Source organism: Helicoverpa armigera, chromosome 24 (genome assembly GCF_030705265.1).
Source record: "Helicoverpa armigera isolate CAAS_96S chromosome 24, ASM3070526v1, whole genome shotgun sequence".
NCBI lineage: Eukaryota > Metazoa > Arthropoda > Insecta > Lepidoptera > Noctuidae > Helicoverpa > Helicoverpa armigera.
Genome location: NC_087143.1, coordinates 6,346,234 through 6,367,976, shown reverse-complemented (window position 1 = coordinate 6,367,976; position 21,743 = coordinate 6,346,234).

Sequence of the window (21,743 nt, the reverse complement as noted above, 5' to 3'; positions counted from 1 at the left end):
CTTGTCCAAACTTTTCTGTTCATTATTTTTTTACTTTTCCCCCTATCATCTGAGCTTTATGGTTAAATTACTGGCCATGGGCTTACTGATTTTATGTTTGAAAAAATCTTTCAGCAAGATTGCAATTTTAGAAACAGTTGAATACTTACTCAGGCTGATACTTAAAACATTAAAAAGTGCTCGCTTTTATCCTCCAGTCAGACGCATCTACTTTACAAGATGCATAGCCATCCTGGCGACAAAGTGAAAAGTCTCACATGTCTCTAATTACACAGACACCCTAGTCTCTAAGCCGTCAGTGACGTTTCGTTGTAGTGCTAGCTTGAAGAGATCTTTCACAGGCAGCCACTATGAATCGGGATTCAATAGTATCTTATTTCATTTCACACTTACTAATATTATAAATGCGAAGGTTTGTGTATACGAATGTTTGTTACTCTTTCACACAAACACTAATGAGTGGATTTTGGTGAAACTTGGCAGTAATATATATAGCTTAGGTATATACGGGAAAACAAACAGACTTCTTTTTCTCCGGGTGTGGGAAGTCGTTCTCTTGGAAGCCGATTACGGAAGCTAGTAAAATTGTCAAACCGAAATGAATAGATGCGGATGATAGACTGGTAATTTATAACGTAAAAAATATGGATTGATTTTGATCAAATGTCAGAATAATACATTGCTTACATTTAATCAGGTCATGTGAAGTAGTTCGGTGAAGACGTAGGCAAAACCGTAGGATACAACATGTAAAGTTTCATACTACAGAAACCTATAATAACAATAGTTAGCGACAGTTGCAAAACCACTACTTTGTAAGACAAGTTTCTTAAGCAAAGGCCTTTAATTCCGTACACTCCGAAATAGTTACGAAGATCTTGTTATCAAGTTCAGAATCAACCGAGTTTCGGAATCGCAATCAGAACTGATTGTTCTGAACGCAATATTCAGAAATTCTGAATTGTATTTTATGTTTGTTCAGTACAATTTTGATTGCACTTGTTGATTTTGATATTATTTCGAACGCTCAAAGGTTGGGCGTCGAAAATAATAAAATCAGTCTTTTAAAAATATTTTTCTGATGAATGAACTTGATTTCTTTTGATGAAGGATTGTTGCTGTTTCATTTTTCGCAAAAAACTTTAAACTTTTTCTCCTTCATCATCTCTCTGCCTTTATCCCAATTTTATTTGTGGTTGGGATAGCATATGCTATCTATATAAGATATATATCTTCGTTTTCCATACTCCTCTATCTGAAGTCAGCTCAAATGTCGTGAAAATCCTTGCAGCTATGTCGTCTTACGTATAAGCTGTCCATAGTCTCCTTGGTCTGACTTGTATTTTCTATAGCTTTCGCTTACATAAAGCCTCATATTATTATAAGCTATATTATTGCAAAGTTTCATCAAAATACATGCGGTACTTTTTGCGTGAAAGAGGAACAAACATCCATAAATCCATTCAAACATAGGTTCTAGGCAGCGTAGACTTTCCAAAAAGGTTACCAGCCAGACACAATTTCGAATCCCAATGTCAAAGCAAGTCAACTGACCGATGCTAAATTCAATGTTATTGAGCTACAAAACAGTGGAATGAGCTAGCAATGCTACAATGTACCAAGTTGGAGGGAAGCCAAGTTTCCGACTTATTGTATGGCCCTCCGATTTATGGCAAAGATATAGGCATTAGATCTGTCCTGCGGTTTGCTTGTAAGCTGTTTCTTGGAGATTTTGAAAATTATTAGGATGAATTAAGTGTTGGCATTATATAAAATAGATACTTTTTTAATGACAAATCATCAAATGATCACTCCCTGCTGTAGGTGCAGCGTAAGGAGTGTCAGACTCTTACTGGCTATAGCCCACCATGTTCTTTCTTAAGCCCTTTATGTACAAGGGCCGCGGTAACTCTTTCGAACAATTCCACAGCCCCTTTGTGAATGCACGTTCGCAACGTTTTTATTTAGAAAATAAAAGCAACTTAGATCAAACTAAAATAAATGGAGAGTATTTTGGAAAACTTCTCATGAATGAAAAACGACGTCATAACTTTATGCCAAAAAACGGTACTGTGATTCTCTCAAAAATCTGTGTATGATTGATAGACAATGCATTTATATCATTCGTTTCAATATTAAGCTCCTAAATGGCACGTGAAATGCACGAAATTTATCTCTAAAATGGCAAGTCATTTATAACTGCAGATGTTCATAATAAACTCTGCCATATTGTAAAAAAATACCCTGAAAGCCCACCTCCCTTTTCACTTTATTACCTCTGAAAAAAACAAAGTAATCAACACGTTTTACGCGAAACAAATGACATAAATATTCGTATTTACGACGGACCACCGACAGAAGCGTGATTTACAACATGGAGGAATGAAAGATGAATGGAGATGCCATAAGGCAGGTAGATCAGGCCATCTATGGTTTTCTAGGTCAATTACTTACGGTGGGTGTGATCAAAACGCACAGACGCATAGGCAGTCGCTCCTTGTAAAGCACTGTGGTACTCAGCTGCATCTGTTTGGACTAGAAGCTGACCCCAACATAGTTGGGCAAAGACTAGGCAGACGATGAGGTGTGACCAAAACGATCAAGTACTGGTGAACTAACTGTTCAGGTTCCTTGACCCATCTGTCAAAGATTAGTCACGATTGACTTGGTTCAAAAAGAATAGGCTGGTTCCATAGAAGGCGTATGAAGACGTAGCTAGTAAAGTTCCCCGGCCCAGTTACACCCGCAATTTGGCGACGCTTTCTTACGAGATTATCCATTATGACATCTCCGTTCGTCATTTTGTTCTCCACAGCACCGAAAGCGTGACGTGATTTATTTAGACGTTGTGACGTCACAGTGATTACGTCATTAAGATAAGAGCATAAAGACCGGAGTCCATTGCGTGAACGTCATGTTACTGGGGCTCTAAAATGCTGCTTACATTTTGTAATTAACGATGAGTTATGTCGGGTGATTATGAAGTTACTTAATTTATATTTTGAGTTGATAATTACGATTTTTTAATCATATTTTTGCATCTTTAGACCCGAATGTGACAGTTAAAATTACGTAAATGTTGAGGTAGGTACATGTACCTAATTTTTTTTTACTCGTAGTTACTTAAATTAAAAAGTTATTTCTAGAACTACTATGCAGCTTCTAACAATGGTTAGTTACAATTTTCCTGTCTGCTAGACAACAAAGTTGAGGAAAACAAAATGACTTTTGTTTGAGACGACAAAGGCTGCAACTAAGTTCTTAGTTTGAGTAAGAATTGTCATTACAAGTACCATTTGGTATTTATTTTATCTCATTCATTATGAAAAGCTTTTATATTATAAAGAAGAAAACGAAAGATTTAGAAACTTTAATAATTTCGAGAATAAGCTATATTTTCTTCCGCTACCAGCAGTAGTTCCTACGGGACGTGGGTGAAATCACGGGAAAACGGAAAGTAAAAATCAAAATACATGTGAAGCATGAAAAAAAACAGTGTCTTATTAATTTTGTGCCTTCATTTTTCGTTAAAACCAAAAAAACCAACGCATATTGCATAAAAAATGTGCCGCTTCTATTCCTCCATAAAATGAAAATCAAACCAAAAATGCGTAAGCAAATAGGCTCAGAAACCTCCGACATTTTTTTTCAAACAAAATACACACACGAAAACCTTTTACGTAAATAAATTGAAATGGAAATAAATGCATATCTTTGAAACATCTAAGATGTGTATCTTTACTCGACGAGGAAGTAAATTTTCCGTTAAATAAAATATTACATTTCAATCTAAATACGTTAACCGAAATCGTTTTTTTTCTGGCTAAATAATCGTATAACACTCAGAATAAATAACATTCGGATATCACATACATTAATATATTTCAGGCCGAAGCCGACATTTTTATTCAAAGAAAGTAAAATACAGAAGTACCATTTTAGGTGGTGAAAATGACGCGGCATATTAGTGGCTTTAAGACTTTGAAGGGTAAATTAGAATGTCGAAAGCAAGCATGATGTATGATGAAGATTTGTTATGCATAACTGTGTTTACTAATATTATAAATGTGAAAGTAGCTTCGTCTGTCTGTTCGGCTTATAGCAGGAGCTACTAAGCTAGTTTAAATGAAAATCAGTACACAGAAAGTATAGACCCTGAAAAAAAAAACTATTTATTAGTACTAAAAAAATGTTGAGGTATTTTAAGGTCGGAAATTGATTCTGATATCTAAAATAATGAAAAAACTGTTCCTAATGGCATGTGCCGAAATTGCCAAGACATTTAATATCATCTAAGTACACTTGAGTCTGACCTAATCTAGTATTATGATAGGTAGCTGTCAATTTGAGGAAATTACAAAATCTCAATGTGTGGGAAGTGACTGTTGGTGACTGGTCGAATAACAGGGGATCTTTTGCTAATATAGGTTTTACATTTGATACCAGTTTCCGCCAGGGGTCTTGTCCGCGTCGCTTGAGAATTACTAAGTGTATAGGTAAATATTGGCCTATAGCCTTCATCGATAAATGGGCTTTCTAAGTCGGATTTTTTTTTCAAATCGAGGGGTTTTTTCAGTTTATTTTTTTCGTTTAAACAAACAAACTTTTCAGCTTTATGTGAAATGTATAAATAAGCATGAGCCTAAAATAGAAACTGAGAGTAACTTAAATCTAAAAATTAACCAGCTTCTAAACACAGGAAATAACACTTAACTTTAACAGACAAAATGGATTTTCTGCTACCAAATTTCGTGTCCCCAAAACTCACATATAAAGACATATAAAGACGGTTCCATTCATTTCCGTTCGTCGCTCGTCAAGATAACATCTGATGTCTTCTCGCACAAAAACGTTTTGGCAGAACAATGCTTCAAGCCTCTTTGAGTTCCTCTCAATGTGTGAAGCTGTGTAATTGTAGCCTATTATGTGTCTTTGTTCCTTTAATGGGCCTGGATTGCCCAATTAAGGCCTTTGGCTTCGATGAGGATTTGTGCGTTATTTCACTTATATTATGGTTGTGTGCATTTTGTGGTTATATTCTTACTTTGTGGTTGGTTAAAAGGCTTAGGTATAGTTATCGGCACGAATCTTGAGCTCTGACCTTCACCTGCGCAGAAATAATTTATTGGGTCCCTTTTGTGGTATGAACTGAGGAGCGGGGGCGGGCTAAAGCGGTGATTGGCACGCAGTGCATCGCGTCATAGCCGTCACTCAGGATTGGTTCTTTGCTTCTGCGCAGATGTAGGTCAGAGCTCAAGATTCATGCCGATAACTATAATATTAGTTATGTTGTATTGATTATGGTTACGTTTGATGTGCTTACCTCCTTATGGCTTGTCTTGTGTTGTAGCCTATTATGTGTCTTTGTTCCTTTAATGGGCCTGGATTGCCCAATTAAGGCCTTTGGCTTCGATGTGGATTTGTGCGTTATATCACTTATATTATGGTTGTGTGCATTTTGTGGTTATATTCTTACTTTGTAGTTGGTTCAAAGGGTTATTTAATATTAGTTATGTGGTATTGATTATGGTTAAGTTTGATGTGGTTATAGTTGTCGGCACGAATCTTGAGCTCTGACCTACATCTGCGCAGAAGTGATTTATTAGCAAAGAACCAGTCCCCCTATGACGCGATGCACTGCGGGCCAATCACCGCTTTAGCCCGCCCCCGCGCCTCACTACATACCACAAAACGGACCCAATAAATTACTTCTGCGCAGATGAAGGTCAGAGCTCAAGATTCGTGCCGATAACTATACCTCCTTATGGCTTGTCTTGAGTTGTAGCCCATTATGTGTATTTATTCCTTTAATGGGCCTGGATTGCCCAATTAAGGCCTTTGGCTTCGATGTGGATTTGTGCATTATTTTAGTGGGTTTTTCTTTATGTTATGCTTGTATGGGATTTTGTGGTGTTTTGATAGTTGGTTCAAAGGGTAAGGTAACATTTAATTTTATTTATCTTTCATTTTCATCAGCTTCAGCCGCGTCTCGTGGTAACTATTTCATGCACCCGGATTAAAAGCAAAATATAGCTTTCTTTGATAAATGGACTATCTAACATTGAAATAATTTTTCATCGGCCGTGTAATACTTGCGATTAGTGCGTTCAAGCAAACAAAAATACTCTTTAGCTTTATACATAATTATAAGTATAAATAAGCATGAACCTAAAATAGAAACTGAGAGTAACTCAAATCTAAAAATTAACCAGCTTTTTAACACAGGAAATAACATTTAACTTTAGCAAACAAAATGGATTTTCTGCTACCAAATTTCGTGTCCCAAAAACTCACATATAAAGACGGTTCCATTCATTTCCGTTCGTCTCTCGTCAAGATAACATCTGATGTCTTCTCGCACAAAAACGTTTTGGCAGAACAATGCTTCAAGCCTCTTTGAGTTCCTCTCAATGTGTGAAGCTGTGTAATTGTAGCCTATTATGTGTCTTTGTTCCTTTAATGGGCCTGGATTGCCCAATTAAGGCCTTTGGCTTCGATGGGGATATGTGCGTTATTTCACTTATATTATGGTTGTGTGCATTTTGTGGTTATATTCTTACTTTGTGGTTGGTTAAAAGGCTTAGGTATAGTTATCGGCACGAATCTTGAGCTCTGACCTTCACCTGCGCAGAAATAATTTATTGGGTCCCTTTTGTGGTATGAACTGAGGAGCGGGGGCGGGCTAAAGCGGTGATTGGCACGCAGTGCATCGCGTCATAGCCGTCACTCAGGATTGGTTCTTTGCTTCTGCGCAGATGTAGGTCAGAGCTCAAGATTCATGCCGATAACTATAATATTAGTTATGTTGTATTGATTATGGTTACGTTTGATGTGCTTACCTCCTTATGGCTTGTCTTGTGTTGTAGCCTATTATGTGTCTTTGTTCCTTTAATGGGCCTGGATTGCCCAATTAAGGCCTTTGGCTTCGATGTGGATTTGTGCGTTATATCACTTATATTATGGTTGTGTGCATTTTGTGGTTATATTCTTACTTTGTAGTTGGTTCAAAGGGTTATTTAATATTAGTTATGTGGTATTGATTATGGTTAAGTTTGATGTGGTTATAGTTGTCGGCACGAATCTTGAGCTCTGACCTACATCTGCGCAGAAGTGATTTATTAGCAAAGAACCAGTCCCCCTATGACGCGATGCACTGCGGGCCAATCACCGCTTTAGCCCGCCCCCGCGCCTCACTACATACCACAAAACGGACCCAATAAATTACTTCTGCGCAGATGAAGGTCAGAGCTCAAGATTCGTGCCGATAACTATACCTCCTTATGGCTTGTCTTGAGTTGTAGCCCATTATGTGTATTTATTCCTTTAATGGGCCTGGATTGCCCAATTAAGGCCTTTGGCTTCGATGTGGATTTGTGCATTATTTTAGTGGGTTTTTCTTTATGTTATGCTTGTATGGGATTTTGTGGTGTTTTGATAGTTGGTTCAAAGGGTAAGGTAACATTTAATTTTATTTATCTTTCATTTTCAATCAACTATACAAAATGAATATTTTAGTCTTGGAAAAAATCAATATTTCTTTTCGAATATGCCCGGCCCAATTACTTAACGATGTCATCATACCCTCGATTAAGCCATCTAACCTTCAAGCAACCGGAAGAAAAACTCAACTTAGAATACTTAAAAGCAATGACACTTTCCTCAACATAATCTAAAGAAAAAAAAGCGTAAGAAACTCCGTAAACTGATTACGGAACTCTCGAACGCTTTTGATCAATTACTTTTAAAGTCATTACCAAAATTATCCTTCTACCATTCTTCGACCTAAAAAAGTAAAACTCATATCAAAAGTACATAAAACTCCCGTCTCCAGTCAATAGAATATTTTTCTGTGTAAAAAAGTCGAGTCGAGCATTCTTCAGAATCGATTGGAACTGAATAGTAGAAGGCTTGGAATCGAATGAAAGATATCGGTGCTCTGAATCGAGTCTCATTGTGACAAATGCATTTTTTCCGAGTCCCACAAATGCTTTGGAATTTAATAATAGTTGAATGTGAAATATTGCTGGCATCTATTTGTTGAGATTAATGTGGATTGAACGAAAACTATTGGGTTATATCAGACTGCTTGTGCAATCTCTTGAAGCAGTCCCCTATTCTTCTCGGAATCAATTTTGTAGTTCTCGAAAAAAGATTTACGAATTTTTGTCGTATTGAGTCGATTTCTGGGAACTGAAAAGCTGGCCACATTTTTTACTGTCCATATTTTTTTTGATGTTCTTTTATACGCGCATACGGCAAACTTTTAGTAGGCTGATAGTTTGTTTGGGCTCATAAATCAGTATGAAGGTGAATGGTAATAGGTAAGCACATTACAAAGAGCAGGTATTTAACTGGTATCAGAAAGACTTTAAAAAATTCTAACTATCAACCGTCGGCCAACTATTTAGTCTGAAGTGTGATCTTATTCGAAATCCGAACAATAAATTAGTTTGAAAAAGTTTTGATTGATTAGTTTTGTAGAATGAGAGGAAGTGTCAGATTTGTCAGGAATTAACCTCCCGGCTGTCAAAAAGTATAGATTCGAACTTTAATTAGGAAAGATTACTTCAGCTGTTGATTGATGGCAAAAATCTTATAAAATGTAGCTTCTACTTACCTCCTGAGCTCAAAACAAAGTAATGTTTTTTTTATCTATACTGCTATAATAAAGCTGAAGAGTTTCTTTGATTGCTTAACTTAGGGTCAATCCCCACTGAAAGAGCAGCGGCCGGCAGCAGTCGGCAGCGGCGGTAAATGCAAGTGATTGAGCGCGGCGGGCCGCGCCGCGCCGCATCGCGCCGCGCTCTTACATTGTCCGTGCTCTTACGGCCGCTGCCGGCCGCTGCTCTTTCAGTGGGAATTGACCCTAAATGCGCTTAATCTCTGTATTTACAGCTAAAGTCAACGACAAGCTGTCGAGTACGATTCTGATTTTGTCGGTTTATAAGAGTGACGATGATGATTTCCAATCATTCGACATACGGGGGTAAAATAAACATATTTTACAAAATATCTTAAATTATTTATTTAAAATTATATAGAGGTGAATTATTGGCATACAGTATTATCAAAGAACAAACAACTAAAGCGATAAGTGTTATCTAACTAAATCGCCAAACATTCATGACAAATCACAATTCGAGCAAATTAACTTTAACGCTACTCTCAAAATACTTTCACAGAGAACTCTTTACCCAAATATATGTTACTATTACACCCTTTTTATCGTCCCACTGCTGGGCTGTGCCCATGCCTCCTCTCTCATGGAGAAGGATTGAGCGTTAATCACCACGCTTGCTCAATGCGGCTTGGTGATTTCAGCCTTTATAATCCAGGTTTCCTCAAGATGTTTTCCTTCACCTTTTATATCAGCCATTGGTGTCCAAGATATACTTAGAAAGTACATACAAACTTAAAAAAGTTGCATTGGTACTTGCCTGCCCTGGAATCGAACCCACGCACTCATACTTAAGAGGTTGGTTCTTTACCCACTAGGCCACCACGACCACAATATATCTGTATCATTAAATAATTCTATTAGATCTATTTTGCAAATAATCTTTCCACAGTTCTCTATTATGTTTCACGAGAGGCACAAAGCAATTTAAAGCCACAATCTGAATACTTAGAGTTAAAGACTTAGCAAATTCCGAAAAGTTAAAAAAGTGCCAAATAATTGAAGTTAAAACTACCACATTTGTCACAATAAACATAGCCGTAGCGGTAACTAAACGGCGAAAGTTCTCAATACGTTTTTCTCTCTTCGTCACAACAGCAGCACTTGTGTCTTTAAAAATATACAAACTATATAGCACTTTTATAAAAATTATCAAGTTCATAATCATGGGTCCCCAGTTACAAATGGAAACAAGATAAAATGTTACAAAGAGCAATATAAACTGCTGATTTTCATCATCTATCTGTATTGATAATATCAAAGTTACAATTAACATCATTATAATAGGCAGTAACCATGCAAATAACCAGCTTTTAATTTTCTTTCTCTTGATATCTTTTTGGTAAATTTTCACAACATCTACGTAAAACATATAAGTCATTATAAGTAGCCAAAGGTTGTACACCAATGTTAAATAAAAAAAGATATATAAGTATGATATCATCAGTATAAAGATAAGTTTAATATTGTAATATTCGGTTTCTAAGTAAAATGTTACTGTCCATCCAATTTGCACTGAAACTCTGAATACATTCACTAGAACCGCATTAAGGTAGACGAAGTTATGTATGCTGCGAAATTTCTTCATGATAATCCACGAAATGAGTCCGTATATAAAAGTCGTAATTGTCAGTATCAGCACAAAACTATTTCCGATGATATACCACACAAATGTTGAGCCTTCCATGTGATTAACGAGAAGGCGACTGTCTCTTGTTATGTTCTCATAACTAGGTAACACCATTTTGACGCTTTAGAAATTATTTTCATTTATGAGGATTGAAAGCTCGCGATGTTGAAATCACGACAATCGGAAACGAACTAATAAGATTGAAAGAGGTTTCCATTTATTAACATGATAATTCGTTTCCACGTAAACATTGGCTTATCAAAACAGTTCGTAATGATATTAGTAGTTGGCCTATCTTTGATAACGCCATATGTCCTGTCCTATACATTGCGTGGTCATAATATATAGGAATACTAATATTAACGTTTGACAGTTCAATGTACCTTCACATGAGACATATAAGGAAAACAAATATGTAGTAATGATTTTATGTAATGGTAGTGAATCATAATTATATGTAATTTGATTAAACGAACCTAAACACGTGACACACAAAAAATGCACGTGCTTATTTTTGGAAGTCGTCAAAAAAGCTCGTTAAGAAAAGATTCAATCGTATTACGTAACATTGGTTTAATGATAAACTCACTTAGAATCAAAATATAACGTATCTACTAACTTAATTTAAAAACATACTAAAATCCGAATGTCCACAGTCTATTTAAAGATCTCTCTAGGCGGCTGGTTGACGCTTCTCGTGACCAAAAGGCTGGCTATTACCTCGGACAAAGGATCAGCATGGCCATCCAACGAGGTAATGCTGCCAGTCTCTTGGGTACACCCCCAGTCCACAGCGTTGAGGACGAATATTTTGATGCATTTTAGCTTGGCTATTTAAAATAATGGCTAATTAAACCAGATCACTTCACCCAAAACTTATTTTTTCACGATACCAATTTATAAACCTAGGTAATATTACAACATATTCTACTTCTAACATCAATATCAAATTCAAAACACGTCCCATGTCTCTAAAAAGCGCTTGCAATCACAATAAACAAAAGAATGCAGCGCTCAAACAAAGCATTTTTCATACAAAATATTCAAGCAACGCGAAGCCTAGAGTACTTCACTGAACAAAGAATAACTGGTTCAAGGGTAAAACTCGCAGGCTTTGATACTAACCACCGTGAAATAAAAGGTACAATAGACCTGAATGGGACCTTGGGAGAAGTGGGAATGGTAATGGGAGTTGAAGCGCAGAATGGGTTAAACGATTTTGATTTTGAGTAAATTGTGCAGTAGTAATTTAAAGTTGAATTTTTGACTGTTTCTCTCTCATTAGAGCTTTTGGCTAACAGTATAGCAACCGCACTGGTCAATGATGAGGGTAAGACACTTATGATAAACTAGCTTCCGCCCGTGGCTTCGCCCGCGTAGAGTTCGGTTATATCGCGTTTCCAAGAGAATTTTTCAAAAGTCCGGGATAAAAACTATCCTATGTTCTTTTTCAATGGCAACTCTATCTCTGTACCAAATTTTATTAAAATCAGTTCAGTGGTTTAGACGTGAAAGCGTAACAGACAGACAGACAGACAGACAGAGTTACTTTCACATTTATTATATTAAGTAGGGATTGGGCTCACTTGTCATTCCAATATCTTACGCGAGAAGTCAAAACCCAAAAAGTTTGACAACCAGCATCAACAAGCGGTATCGGGTTGCCCGAGTAACTGGGTTGAAGAGGTTAGATAGGCAATCGCTCCATGTGAAACAGTGGTACTTATCTGCACCTAGTTAGACTGGAAACCCGCCCTTTAATAAATGAAACTACCTAAGCGCTGAATAAAAAAATATATAAGGTCAAAAATATATAGAATTCCTCTCACGGACATTCAGTGGCCGATGATGTTTGTGACACAGAAAATGAATCTCCTCGACTGTACTTTCTGTTTGAAATCGGGTAAAATGCTAAAATGTTTCCAGTTGGCGAAAACATAAAAGTGATAAAATCTAGCTTTCACTAACTGGACACGAATAAAAATCTTAACGTGGCGAGTGGACGACAAGATAAATGTAAAAATTTTGAGTTCCATCAACTGGACACATTCGTGGTGAGTTTAGTGTGTCGAGATGACGAATAACCCTCTCACAGTGGCAACCAATCTTAAAAACCATTTAGTCTACAACTACGTATTTAATTAAACTTTACATGTACTGTCTACGGCTTTATCTACGATCCAAGGGCAAACATCTCATTAATTAGGCCCGAACCGAATCAGACTGGGTTCTGGCAAAAGTGGTTTCCAAATTACATCTTTATTTTAGAAGTCTGGCCTATCTCAAACTGACTACGTAATATTATAATGTACTTATTCATCGTTGCTAATAGTGTAAATGCGAAATTAACTCTGTCTAACCAAGGGTATCGGGTTGCCCGGGTAACTGAGTTGAGGAGGTCAGGTAGGCAGTTGCTTCTTGTAATGCACTGGTACTCAGCTGAATTCGGTTAGACTGGAAGCCGACCCTAACATAGTTGGGAAAAGGCTCGGGAAATGATGATGATGTTTAACTCTGACTGTGTAACGCAATGACTCTAAAAACTTAACTGATTGAGATGAAATGATGAAAGGCACACAGTTACGCAAAAAACAGAAAATGCACGTACTTAGGGTTCTTTTTATGTAACTCTAACAAAAGTCCGGGATAAAAACTATCCTATGTTCTCTCTGAAGATCAACTCTATCTCTGTACCAAATTTTATTAAATCAGTTCACTGTTGTAGACGTGAAAGCGAAACAGACGGACAGACTTTACTTACTTTCGCATCAAAAATACTAATGGGTAGGGATAGGTAGGATGCCTCTCGGGATGCAGATGAAACCACAGGCAGAAGTTAGTGTAGCAAAATTAACATAAGACAACCAAGTCACATGGTCCCAGTGATTCCCTCGCTATCGCTCAGGATTTTCGTACGTATTAGAATCCTTCGCTTGCTCGGTCATCAAAATTGAGCACGCGGTTAAAAAGCAACTTTGCACTCTTGTATAACAAATAACTAGGTATTATTATATTAGTAAAGATAAATTATAATATAAAATCCTTTCATAATGAATGAGATAAGATAAAATGCATAATAAATAGTACTTATAATGACAAAATTCTTACTCAAACTAAGACCTTAGTTGCAGCCTTTGTCGTCTCAAACAAAAGTCATTTTGTTTTCCTCAACTTTGTTGTCTAGCAGACAGGAAAATTGTTACTAACCATTGTTAGAAGCTGCATAAGTAGAATAGTTCTATAGTTTTTTAGTATTTAGTTCTAAAAATATTTTTTTGATTCTAGTAAATAGTAAAATAATATCTATAGATATACATACTAGAAATATAGTAAATAGTACCTATACGTTTAACTCAACATTAACTCAACATAAATATTATAAAAAAATATGCCAGTGCGAGCTTTTGAGACGATTTCCAAACTGAGCTCGTGCATTTTTTTTTTAAAGTCACGTGTTTAGGTTCGTTCAATCGTTCATTTTATTATGATTCACAATCATTACATAAAATAATTATGACGTTGCATTTTATATACTTTTTCCTTATAATATTAATGTGGGGATACATTGAACTATCAAACATAAGTATTAGTATTCCTATAATATGACCACGCAATGTACTGGAAGTACCCCGTTATCAAAGATATGCAAACTACTAGTACCATTAGGTACGAACTGTTTTGATAAGCCAATGTTTACTTGGAATCGATTATCACGTTAATAATCGAAACCTTTTCTAATCTCATTAGTTCGTTTCCGACTTTCAGATGATTTCAACATCACGAGCTTTCTATCCTAAAGTAATTTCTAAAGAGTGAAAATGGTGTTACCTAGATATGAGAATATGACAAAAGACAGTTACCTTCTGACCGACCCTATGCGAGGCTCAAAATTTGTGTGGTACACCATCGGAAATAGTTTTGTGCTAATACTGTCAATGACAACTTTTATATACGGACTCATTTCGTGGACAATCATGAAGAAATTTCGCAGCATACATAACTTCGTCTACCTCAATGCGGTTCTAGTGAATATATTAAGAGTGTCATTGCAAATTGGATCGACAATTATAGAATACGTGGATCCTCAATTTTATCAAACTAGACAGATGTATGTACTTATGATGTCGTACGTATATATATTTTTTTTTTTAACATTGGTTTACAACCTCTATTTACTTATAATGAGTTATATGTTTTACGTAGATGTTGTGAAAATTTACCAAAAAGATATCACAAGGAAGAAAGTTAAAAGTTTTTTATTTGGATGGGTACTGCCTGTTGCAATGTTAGTCGGTGTATCTGTGGTATTATATGTACAGACAGATCATGACAGCCCACAGTTAGTGTTGTACTATGTGACACTTTGGCTTTTGGCCACTTGTAACTGGGTTCCCATGACCATGAACATGATTATTTTTATAAAAGTGCTAAACAATTTGTTTTATTCTAAAGACACTAGTGCTGCTATAGTGACCAAGAGACAAAGGCGGATTGAGAAATTTCGCCGTTTAATTACTGCTACAGCAATGTTTATTGTGACAAATGTGGTAGTTTTAACTTCAATTATTTGGGAGTTTTTTAACTTTTCAGAATCTGCTAAATCTCTGACGTTTAGTCTCCAGATTGTGGCTTTAGCGTGTTTTGTGCCTTTTGTGAAAAGTAACAGAGAGCTTTGGAAAGAGTATTTCGAAAAAAGGTCTAGTAGAATTATTTGATTAAATATTTTTGAAACTATTTTCTGTAGAAAGTTATTTGTGAAAGTATGGTGGTGATTACTAGCTACGAATTTTAGAAATATTTTCATAGTTTTAGAGAGTAGCGTTGAAAGCTTACTTGCTTGAATTTTGATTTGTCATTATGTTTGGCGATTAAGCTAGATAGCACTTATCAGTTAAGTTATGCCCTCTATGTACTGGGTTTTTTGATAAACTGTATACCATTAATGACGTAAGTTTTAATAAATAATTTAAGATATTTTGTATATAGTGTTTATTTACCCTATTATGTCCATTCGTTTGAAATCAGAAAAAGTTCCTATGGTAATTTTATATTTTTTTGAGCAAAGTATTATTGTAAAGTGTTTTATAAGATTTTTACCATCAATCAACAGCTGAAGTAATCATTCTTAATTAAAGTTCGGATCAAAAAGTATTTGACAGTTAGGAGGTTAATTCCTGACAAATCTGACACTTCCTCCTATTATCCAAAACTAATCAATCAAAACTTTTTCAAACTAATTTATTGTCCGGATTTCGAATACCTATGTACCTCCTTTGCTTGTATACATTTAAAGAACAAGGATATTGAATATATAAAATAAGAACATTAAAAAAAAAAACCAGTATTGCAGTTCCCAAAAGTGTTCTAAAAACCACGAAAATTCGTAAATCTTCTTAAAAAAAAATTCGGAAAACTACAAAATTGATTCTGAGAAGAATAGGAGACTGCTTCAAGAGATTGCACAAGCAATCAGATATAACCCAATAGTTTTCGTTCAATCCACATTAATCTCAACAAATAGATGCCAGCAATATTTCACATTCAACTATTATTAAATTCCAAAGCATTTGTGGGACTCGGAAAAAATGCATTTGTCACAATGAGACTCGATTCAGAGCACCGATATCTTTCATTCGATTCCAAGCCTTCTACTATTCAGTTCCAATCGATTCTGAAGAATGCTCGACTCGACTTTTTTACACAGAAAAATATTCTATTGACTGGAGACGGGAGTTTTATGTACTTTTGATATGAGTTTTACTTTTTAGGTCGAAGAATGGTAGAAGGATAATTTCGGTAATGACTTTAAAAGTAATTGATCAAAAGCGTTCGGGAGTTCCGTAATCAGTTTATGGAGTTTCTTACGCTTTTTTTTCTTTAGATTATGTTGAGGAAAGTGTCATTGCTTTTAAGTATTCTAAGTTGAGTTTTTCTTCCGGTTGCTTGAAGGTTAGATGGCTTAATCGAGGGTATGATGACATCGTTAAGTAATTGGGCCGGGCACATTCAAAAAGTAATTTGGGAAAAAAATTCAAGACGAAGGATTTATTTGGATAGAAAATAAATATGAATAAAATGAAACTTTGTTTTATAGTTTTATAAATTGGAAGAAATTCCCACTTTCCCCGAAAGCACCTATGACTATAAATATTTCGTTAATCAATATGGACCCACATCGCATATTGATTAACGAAAGTCAGCAATAGACAACCTACTAGAAATCTTCTGATGTTGAAAATCAAGATAATAATTATGAATAGGCACGTGGATATTGAATATTTTCTGAGAAAATCCAACCAATCTAGACCTTACTGAATCTACAAGACTGTGCAGGCTTACATCCTTAAAAACCACCTCATCTTCAAGCCACTTAATTTGCCAACCGACCTGGAAAGTCTCCCAGGTTCTGAAACGTTCTGACGTCAGACCTATTAATACTCAAGGGTCCAATCCGTAATTAGTTAACCTGTCGAATTTGTAATTAGGACCCTTTAAGCCTTTGGATAATCCGAGTGTTAACAATTTGAGCGGCAGTTACGCTAAGCGTGGCTTAGTTTAGCTTAGCTAAGTTATATCTACGTCTTAACTGCCTCGTTGGTCTAATTGTCGCAAGCGCGACTGCTGTGCTTGAGGTCTCGGGTTCGATTCCCGGGTCGGGCCGAAATAGCTCTGTAAGATTTAGAAACACAGCAAGCAGCCCGGAGCCTGGAAATTGGTGATTTATACACCCGTGCATCTGAGAGCGCGTTATAGGTCCTGCGCCCGATCTCCAGTCGTGTCGGATTGCCGTCCCATCGGGTTATGAGAGTGAAGGAATAGTGAGTGTACCTGTGTCTGCGCAAATGCTTGTGCACTACAAATGTCCTCCGCATCTGGCTGATCTCCTCACATGAGAACAGCCGCATGGACGTTTACAATGCCTCGTTGGTTGCCGAATATTTGTTCAAGTATGATGACTCAGCATGTGGTATTGCGTTATTTTGGTCGGTCATGGTGTTTACAATAGGGTATATTTATTTTCTAAGTGGCGGTTACAGCGCCCGCCTCTCAGGTCAGTATGTAGGTCAGGCACACGTAAATTTTCTATAAACTATGTACCTTCTAATTATATTCACCTTAGTATAAGGGAGGGAAAAATGTCGAAGAAACTAACCTTCAAGGGTCTGAAATTGCCAATAATAGTAATGCTTCTCTATATAAGAAGAGACCTACGCCCTGCAATGGGACACTAAAAGCATGATGATGCATAACGATTCTATGTATAGATGGAGGGATCATCATCATCATCAGCCTATCGCAGTCCACTGCTGGACATAGGCCTCTCCAAGTGCTCGCCACTGAGATCGATTTTCGGCTACTCGCATCCAGCTCCTGCCAGCCGTCTTGCGCAAGTCATCACTCCACCGTGCCTGAGGACGTCCTACACTACGCTTGCCGAGGCGTGGTCTCCACTCTAGAACTCGTTTACCCCAACGGTTATCGGTTCTTCGGCTAATATAGCCAGCCCACTGCCACTTCAGCTTGCTGATTCGGTGGGCTATGTCGATGACCTTGGTTCTCTGACGGATTACCTCATTTCTGATGCGATCCCTCAAAGAAATGCCAAGCATAGCCCTTTCCATAGCCCGCTGAGCGACTTTAAACTTGTGGACCAGCCGTACCGTCAGTGTCCACGTTTCGGCTCCGTAAGTCATGACAGGTAGGACGCACTGATTGAAGACTTTCGTCTTTAGGCACTGTGGGATCGACGATGTTAGGACTCGACGTAGCTTCCCAAATGCAGCCCAACCCAACTGAATTCTCCTATTCACCTCGTCCTCAAAGTTGTTTCTACCTAACTGCAATGTCTGCCCGAGGGATACCTCGAGGGATACCTCCTAATATTCTAAAAAGATTTTGAAAGCTAAGTTTATTGACAGTATCAAAGGCTATATATATTTTACATTGAGACACGCAGTAGTTACCCATTAAAAAAACAGCAATTCTTTGATAAAAATACCGCTGTGTTTTTTCAAGATTACCAGTTTCCTAGAAGCTTGTAAGCCAAAGAATGCTTGATGTCGGATTAGAACGACACAGACTGTTGGTACACAGTTTGCGATTGACGTGAACTCTCTCTGGATGTCTCGTTGGTCGTTAGTTACGTTTTTAGAAGGAAAAAATCGGTAGTCAGATGTTTGTAGTATTTTTGGGTACAAAAGAAAACCTTGACTTGGGTTTTTTTGATGTCAAATGTTACATATACCTAAACTTAGATCGCACTTAACCCTTTTAGTACTTTTTATTAACAATTAAATATATTTAGTGCTTGAAAAAGTATATTTGGTAAATAATATCCAACTTTTGTTTTAAAGTGATTTTGTAATTTTAGTACTTCTGTTCACGTTTATAGTCTTTGTTTATAGTCTATTAACAAAACAGCAATTCCTTGATAAAAATACCACTATATTTTTTCAAGATAACCAGTTTCCTAGAAGCTTGTAAGCCAAAGAATGCTTGATGTCGGATTAGCAAGACACAGACTGTTGGTACACAGTTTGCGATTGACGTGAACTCTCTCTGGATGTCTCGTTGGAGTGCAATTAATTGCTTGTATTGCAGATACCTACGTTTTTAGAAGAAAAAATCGGTAGTCTGTTTATAGTATTTTTGGGTACAAAAGAAAACATTGACTTGGGTTTTTTGATGTCTAATTCTATATTTATTTATTGATTCATTCATCATCTTTATCAATAACATGACAGAAACAATCTAATGCTTTAGTGACGCACTTAAGTTATTGAAATATTTATAATTACAATAAAAGCATAGATCGAACTTTTCTTGTACTTTTATATGAATTAAAAAAAGGCTTTTATATACTGAATGTTTAAAAATGTAGCTGTAGTCAATAATATCCAATTTTTGTTTTAAAAAGATCCTGTAATTATAGTATTCCTATTCACCTTTATTCTTCTTTAATAACACACCCTTCAATTACACCAAAACATAACTGAATTCAATATCAGAAAACAACAGCCACTGCACTAGAATATTAATACACGAACAAGTTAGCCGGAATTAGGAATTCTTTAGCCATCACTCATTTTTGACAAGCACACATCGACTATAATTGATTACCAACATACAGTTAATGTGTAAACTCGTTCGGTTAGCGCTATTAGGTTGGTATTAGCAGTTATACATATGTATGTGTTTGTTTACGGGCTATTGGGCACGATATTTAGGGTCCCATAGTTTATTTTTGGGTCTTTAAGTGTTCTTTTTGGGGGCTAAAATTAGATGGTTACTGGGTTCGAAAATTTTAAAGGGTCGGTCGACGGTAGGGTCGGTCTCACCGTTTTGATATATTAAAACAATGATATGGAGCTCCGAAAACGATGTATGGTTAGTAGTAAAAGTCCATTAACACAATTAAAAGGTAAGCTAAGTAGCTGTCATGACTAACTACAGCATAAAATACCTGGACTGGATCAGAGAGTAAAAAAGTCGTTGAGCACAGCTTTTTAAATTGAGTGTTCAGTTTTTTTGTATGTTAATGGCATTTGTTCTGACTGTGTTTGTTCTGAAAATTTCGGATAGCAGCTTCTTCTTTGTTTATTTATCGGGAAAAACATTTTTTTGTTTGTTTGCATGTTTGTACCCTAACTACTGAACCGATTTGAAAAATTTTTTCACTGCTGGACAGCTACACTCTTCCCGAGTAACATAATGATAATGGCGTCCAAGGCTGATTTTGGCCACGGCAACTATTTACATATGTATAAGGAGATCAGCTCGAGTAGGTAACATAGGCTATATTTTATCCCAAAATGGGCAGTAGTTCCGAGTGAAACCGCGAGAAATCAGCTAGTTAATCTATTTCACTAAACATAAATGCACGCTAAAACGTAATACATATTCCGTATATAAATTAGTATGCTTTTAGCTATTAGAGTGAACATATTACGTATATATAGATAATGTATTATGGATCGCTCAACTTCCAATGCAGTTAGTTAAGTTTCGTCGTTAATGGAAGTCATGTCACTACTGATTAGTTTTCAAGATGTTATGTGTTTGTGGCTCGGCAGATGGGGATGTGATTTTAGTATATAGGAAATATGTATATGACCCCAATTCTTTACTAGGTTAAACGTATTTACAATAAAAATTATTACTATTTCTATATTTACAAACTTAAAATTCACCTTGAACTTATCTACAAACTATAATAAACAAAACAAAATCATTTTTTTTACTGTAACCTAAATACATTGGTGTTTTCTTTTACTACAGCGGCTGAGCTATACTTATGTGTTATAAATGCACATGCATGTATGTATTTTATCTTTATATGAGTCGGCAACTTCAAAATTATAAATTGCAACTACGAATCACACGCTTTCTTGAAATAAAAAATGAAACAGTTTGAAATCTGCGTTGAAGTGAATTAAATAGTGTAAAGGCTTTACCTATGATAAATTAAAGGAAAGCATAAAATAGGTACTTGAAAATAAACACCCATCCAATTTTGGATAAAATACTCTAATTAAAATCTATTGATTAATCCAATAAAATCATCAATAATTTTCATGCGTTTAGCCGCGACAAATTTCTATGAAATCCTACCGCAAACTTAGATGTAACTGGATTAAAATAATCCAACCAGTCGAAAAAAATCTAACCAAAACTTTATAAATGAATCTATTTGATTGAAATTCTATTTTCATCAGAATTTGATTTAAAAATGGCTTTTCATCAAACATATTTTTTAATCAAAGTAACAGAATTCAGATTTATAGGTGGCCAGTTTGACTTCAATGAAATTGTCACCATTTGAATTTGAACCAATCGAATTCAAAATGAGTTTTGCGTGATTAATAATATTCTGATTGGTTTTCGGTAGAAAGTAAAGAAAATAGACATGGGTTTACCTGATTTATACTCAAAATTTTGCTCCTGCTAAAATTATATAAAAATGTTGAATCTAATCGGATTTTGTCGCATTTTCCCTTACCCGTCATATAGTTAAAAACCATTAATTGAAATAAATTATAGGTCATAATGTCAGCTTTACATTACTGACTGGTACTTCACATATGGTTGTCAGAAATAATGTCTTTATTCTTAACAATATTCAAGATTTAATATTATCACGTAATTTCGTTCACGTTGTATTGAATATTTCTATTCTCGATAACAACACCAAACTAAAACCAACCATATAGTACTACCTCTATATTCCACGAATTCACCAACAACCCAATATTCCTGGAACGTGCAAGCAAACAACGCAACTTAAAAATAATAAGTGCAAACTTCGATCTTTACCTCGATTCAGTTAAGAGCTACACAATCACGGTGCGACCTACATAGAGAGAGAATGGTGACGCTTCTAGCATACAATTTATATCTTCTGTTGACCTGAAAAGGGCTATTCAGTGTTTTACTGAA